This window comes from Delphinus delphis, chromosome 6 (genome assembly GCF_949987515.2).
Source record: "Delphinus delphis chromosome 6, mDelDel1.2, whole genome shotgun sequence".
Taxonomy (NCBI): Eukaryota; Metazoa; Chordata; class Mammalia; order Artiodactyla; family Delphinidae; genus Delphinus; species Delphinus delphis.
The window spans coordinates 32091171-32097864 of NC_082688.1; the positions used below are offsets into that span (position 1 = coordinate 32091171).

The 6694-nt window shown below is 38.3% G+C and overlaps 1 pseudogene; it reads right to left on the bottom strand.

Moving 5' to 3' along the window:
• Positions 1 to 225: 225 nt before the first annotated feature.
• LOC132426576 (transmembrane emp24 domain-containing protein 2 pseudogene) lies at positions 226 to 955 on the bottom strand (annotated as a pseudogene).
• Between the last annotated feature and the right edge of the window lie 5739 nt (positions 956 to 6694).

Here is a 6694-nt window from a genome sequence, read left to right on the forward strand (position 1 = left end):
TGCAGTCATTTTAGTAAAGTGCTATCAGTAAAGTACTATCCTGAACAAACTGTATTTTATTATGAAAGCAAAAGGAAAGAAGATATAATAAGGACTATACACCTATATTCAAATTACAGTGTCTGAGTTCTGGAAAGACCTGTATAATGGAGGAAGAATTCAAATACGAAATTATGCCAATCAAATTTTCACTATAATTTTCCTGAAAAAGTGTTTTTCCCCAATATCTATTAATCACAAAGAAACATAAGCTGTGAATGTACAGTTCAGAAAATAAAAACATAGAAACTAATGACATTATTATGCCCAAGATATTTGGTAAACAGTGAATTATGAGTTTGGGACCATCAGGAAAAGGCTTTTTAAACAACCCTCCGGACTACAAAAAATCTCTTCAGGTAGTAGATCCGTCCCAATGTCATGGCAACTAGAACAAGAGCTTCAAAGACGGACCAAAGGACCACTCTGCTGTTTGTGCTGTCATTGACTGCTCTGTGTATTCTCTCCCGAACTTCCATGTATAGGAATGCTTTACAGCTGTCATTGCCACTGTGAGCTCATTAATCATTTCTACTAGCTTGTTCTGGTGAGCTTCTGTTTCCATGTCTTGTCCTTTTGGGGCCTCCCCAATATCAACGGTGAACATCGCTATCTTTGGAGTCATGTTGGACATTCTATTGCTAAAACAAAACTTATATGTTCCATCCATGGGAGCAGCAAATGTGTATTTCCAACTGGACTCCCAGTCTCCTTTATAAATTCATTTATTATTAGGCCCTGTAATCTCCATGTCGATGTCCAGGAAGCTGCCCTCAGCCACCTCGAAGATGAGGCCCATCTTGGTGCCCAAGGTGACCTGCTCAAAGAAGCACTCCTCGGCATGTGCGTCGATGCTGACAAAGTAACCCGAGGCTGTGGCCACGAGGGCGGCCAGGAGCTCAGCGAGTGCCACCATGATGGGACTGGGGCTGAAGCCAGGACTGGGACTGCATCTCCAGAGCTGCCGTTGCTGCTGCCACTGCTGCCTTCTCCACAATATTGTGGGGTTTTTTTTTCACATTTTTTTTAATTAAAAAAATTTTATACAGCAGGTTCTTATTAGTTATCTATTTTATACATATTAGTGTATATATGTGAATCCCAATCTCCTAATTCATCCCCCCCGCCCACACTTTCCCCCCTTGGTGTCCATACGTTTGTTCTCTACATCTGTGTCTCTATTTCTGCCCTGCACACTGGTTCATCTGTACCATTTTTCTAGATACCACATATATGCGTTAATATACGATATTTGCTTTTCTCTTTCTGACTAACTTCACTCTGTATGACAGTCTCTAGGTCCATCCACGTCTCTGCAAATGACACAATTTCATTCCTTTTTATGGCTGGGTAATATTCAATCATATATAGGTACCACATCTTCTTCATCCATTCCTCTGTCGATGGGCATTTAGGTTGCTTCAAAAGTAAATGGACTGGCTATTGTAAATAGTGCTGCAATGAACATTGGGGTGCATGTATCTTTTTGAATTATGGTTTTCTCTGGGTATATGCCCAGTAGTGGGATTGCTGGGTCATATGGTAATTCTATTTTTAGTTTTTTAAGGAACCTCCATACTGTTCTCCATAGTGGCTGTATCGATTTACATTCCCACCAACAGTGCAAGAGGGTTCCCTTTTCTCCACACCCTCTCCAGCATTTGTTGTTTGTAGATTTTCTTATGATGCCCATTCTAACTGGTGTGAGGTGATACCTCATTGTACTTTTGATTTGTATTTCTCTAATGATTAGTGATGTTGAGCAGCTTTTCATGTGCTTCTTGGCCATCTGTATGTCTTCTTTGGAGAAATGTCTATTTAGGTCTTCTGCCCATTTTTTCATTGGGTTGTTTGTTTTTTAATATTGAGCTGCATGAGCTGTTTATATATTTTGGAGATTAACCCTTGGTCTGATGATTTGTTTGCAAATATTTTCTCCCATTCTGAGGGTTGTCTTATCGTTTTGTTTATAGCTTTCTTTGCTGTGCAAAAGCTTTGAAGTTTCATTAGGTCCCATTTGTTTATTTTTGTTTGTATTTCCATTAGTCTAGGAGGTGGGTCAAAAAAGATCTTGCTGTGATTTATGTCAAAGAGAGTTCTCCCTATGTTTTCCTCTAAGAGTTTGATAGTTTCTGGTCTTACATTTAGGTCTTTACTCCATTTTGAGTTTATTTTTGTGTCTGGTGTTAGGGAGTGTTCTAATTTCATTCTTTTACATGTAGCTGTCCAGTTTTCCCAGCACCACTAATTGAAGAGACTGTCTTTTCTCCATTGTATATCCTGGCCTCCTTTGTCATAGATTAGTTGACCACAGGTGCGTGGGTTTATCTCTGGGCTTTCTGTCCTGTTCCATTGATCTATATTTCTGTCTTTGTGTCAGTACCATATTGTCTTGATTACTGTAGCTTTGTAGTATAGTCTGAAGTCAGGGAGTCTGATTCCTCCAGCTCCTTTTTTTCCCTCAAGACTGCTTTGGCTATTCAGGGTCCTTTATGTCTCCATACAGATTTTAAGATTTTTTGTTCTAGTTCTGTAAAAAATGCCTCTGGTAATTTGATAGGGATTGCACTGAATCTGTAGATTACTTCAGTAGTATAGTCATTTTCACAATATTGATTCTTCTAATCCAAGAACATAGTATATCTCTCCATCTGTTCGTGTCATCTTTGATTTCTTTCATCAGTGTCTTATAATTTTCTGAGTACAGGTCTTTTACCTCCTTAGGTAGGTTTATTCCTAGGCATTTTATTCATTTTGTTGCAATGGTGAGTGGGATTGTTTCCTTAATTTCTCTTTCTGATCTTTCATTGTTAGTGTATAGGAATGCAAGAGATTTCTGTGCATTAATTTTGTATCCTGCAACTTTACCAAATACATTGATTAGCTCTAGTAGTTTTCTGGTGGCATCTTTAGGATTCTCTATGCATGGTATCATGTCATCTGCAAACAGTGACAGTTTTACTTCTTTTCCAATTTGTATTCCTTTTATTTCTTTTTCTTCCCTGTTTGCCATGGCTAGAACTTCCAAAACTATGTTGAATAATAGTGGTGAGAGTGGACATCCTTGTCTTTTTCCTGATATTTGAGGAAATACTTTCAGTTTTTCACCATTGAGAATGATGTTTGCTGTGGATTTGTCATATATGGCCTTTATTATGTTGAGGTAGGTTCCCTCTATGCCCACTTTCTGGAGAGTTTTTGTAATAAATGGGTGTTGAATTATGTCAAAAGCTTTTTCTGCATCTTTTGAGATGATCATATGGTTTTTATTCTTCAATTTGTTAATATGGTGTTTCACGTTGATTGATTTGCGTATATTGAAGAATCCTTGCATTCCTGGGATAAATCCCACTTGATCATGGTGTATGATCCTTTTACTGTGCTGTTGGATTCTGTTTGCTATTATTTTGTTGAGGATTTTTGCATCTATATTTATCAGTGTTATTGGTCTGTAATTTTCTTTTTTTGTAGTATCTCTGGTTTTGGTATCAGGGTGATGGTGGCCTCGTAGAATGAGTTTGGGACTGTTCCTTCCTCTGCAATTTTTTGGAAGAGTTTGAGAAGGATGGGTGTTAGCTGTTCTCTAAATGTTTGATAGAATTCACCTGTGAAGCCATCTGGTCCTGGACTTTGTTTGTTGGAAGATTTAATAACAGTTTCAATTTCATTACTTGTGATTGGTCTGTTCATATTTTCTATTTCTTCTTGTTTTTTTAATTAAAAAAAATTTTTTGGCTCTGTTGGGTCTTTGTTGCTCCGTGCAGGCTTTCTCTAGTTGCAACCAGCGGGGTCTGCTCTTCGTTGTGGCGTGCAGGCTTCTCATTGTGGTGGTTTCTCTTGTTGTGGAGCAAAGGCTCTAGGTGTGTGGGCTTCAGTAGTTGTGGTGCATGGGCTCAGTAGTTGTGGCTCGCAGGCTCTAGAGCTCAGGCTTACTAGCTGTGGCACAGGGGCTTAGTTGCCCCACGGCATGTGGGATCTTCCCAGACCAGGGGTCGAACCCACGTCCCCTGCGTTGGCAGGCGGATTCTTAACTACTGTGCCACCAGGGAAGTTCCCATGTATGTAAACTCTTTAAAGGAAGGGGCTTGGTGTGTCTTGTTCACAGTTAGATCCCCAGTGTAGTTCCTGACACATAGGTGTGCTCAAAGAATTTGCTGAATGAATGAAATAACTTTTTATGACACCCAAATCAGGCAGCCACAAGTCCTATACTGTTTCACTTTTTGTAGAGTCCTGAATAACAGTAATACTGTAGGAGAGTCCTCACTGACTTCAAGAGATTCTACTGTGAGTCCATTTACTTTTGACAGAGGCTACAACTTTTTCTTCTCTGATAATCTTCGCTCTAGGCCAAAAACCTGTTGTCATTGCTTTGTTCACATTAAACAATAATCAGTGAGATTCCTTTCGCCCATCATTTCACTTCTCACTAGCATGGACCTCAGGTACCACTAGAGGCATTCTGGTGGGCTAGTCCAGCCAACTCTTCAGGTCATTAGTGCCACACATTAAGCTCTGGGGAGGGGGCAGGCTTTTGTCCTCTCAAAAGTGTGCAGAGTTTTGAGTCTCTGATATAGCTTTCAGTGTTAACAGATAGGAATTGGGTGACTCAAATGATGTGCCAGACCTTCTGTGTGTTATCTCAAATACTGCTTCCAACCAACCTCAGAAGCTAAGTACTATCATCATCCCTGTTTTACAGAAGCGCAAAGAAGTTAAATACTTGACCAAGTTCACACCAAGATCTGAACCCAGGTAGTCTTACTTCAGAGCCTACGTTCTTATCCGTGCCCATTGCCAGCCTCGTGCTCATTCATTTGTAAGTAACCTGTGCTTTCTTTCTGAAAGCTTATATTTTTTCTTTATTCTTAAACTTCAGAAGTTTCATGAGGATATATCTATATGTATGCCTTTTTTCAATTATCCTGACTGGCAATCAGTGAATGCTTTTGTTCTGACAACTCTAGTCTCCTCCTGAGGGTAGTTTTCTTGTATTGTGTGGTTTTTTTGGTTTTTTTTTTTAATTCTGTTGTACTGTGTTTTGATTATTGCTTTCTCCAGTATGGTCTTTGCTCTCCCTCTGGAACTTCTTTTATTTCCGCTTAGGCCTTCTAGGCCTGCCTTCTGTTTCTATTTTTTTTTTGTTTTTTTCATTCAGGAATTCCATTTCTTTTTATTTTTGCCCTGGATAGTGTGTTAACTCATTCACTTGCTTTTCCAGATAGCAAATTTGTTCTTCAGAAAGGTCTCTTCTACTTTTTACTTCCTTAATTAAAATTTAAAATTTATAAATCATGTTTAAAGAATTTCCCAGTATATTATTTTGTTCTGGTTATTTTTTGCATTCAATATCATATAAAATACCATAACCAAGTAAACCCAATTTATTTTAGAAATGTGAGGCTATTTCCACATTAGGAAATATTAATGCAATATCTCACTTTAATATTTAAAAGGAAAAAATCTTAGGGTCATTTCCACAGACATTGTAAAGGTATTTGATAATCAATACCCATTCTTGATTTAAAAAAAAGAAGAAACAAAAAACAGCTCTTGGTAATCCAGGAAATGAAGGATACTTTCTTAATAGGCATTTTCATACTTAACGTTGAAATACTTAAGCAGCATTTCCCATGTGTATTCCTCTGGACTGTGGATCTGGTGTTTTATATAAAAAGGGGTTTCTTGGTATATTAGTTAGCATAAAGCAAGATATTATAACAAACACCAACATTTTAGAAGCTTAATGCAATAGAAATTTATTTCGCCCTCATGTAATAGTCCAATGTGGATGTTTCTGGTTGATAGACAGTTTTTCTCTATATGGTGATTCAGGAACTTGGGTTCCTTGCATCATGTGACTCTCTCTTTCCCTAAGGCCTTGAAATCTTCTGTTTCCAGCTGGTAGAAAAGCAAAGAAAGGGTGGAAAATGCATATTCTCTTCTCAGTTTCTGTGGCCTGGATATGACACACATTTCTGTTCACATTCCTTATTCCATTTACCAGACAAGTGACCTCACCTGTCTGTGTGTGGTCAGGGAGGGGAATGGAAAATAGTATCTTGCTGGGCAGCCACAGGTAGGGAATAGCCACAGGTAGGCATTCTCATTTGTAACTGGCAGGAGTAGAAATTAGGACCGTCTGAATGGAGGACACTATGGTAATATCTATGAAATTAAAAATATACATATCCTTTGACCTTAAAACTCCACTTCTAGCAATTTTTCTGCAGATATATTCACAAATGTGTGCATGTTTACATTTTAAGGATATGTCTAGTAATACTCTAATAGCAAGAGGTTGGAAATATTCTGAATGTCCATCAAAGGGTACTAGATGAATAAGTTATTATATATCTGTATAATGGAACACTTTGCAGCCATTAGGAGGAACAAGGCAATGATAAGTATACTGCCTAAGGGGAGAAAAGCAAGGTACAAAGCTGAGTGCATTGCTGCCATTTATTTAAAAAGAGAAATATATACACTTATGCTCATATATTCATAGACTACTTGTGGAACCATCACAAGAAACTGGTAACAGTGGTTGCTTCTGTTTAAAACTATAAGATAATGGGGGTGGGGTGGGAGGGAGACATGCTTTTACTGTGTACTCTTTTTGTGATATGCACCTTTTAAATATAAAAGTCAGTTG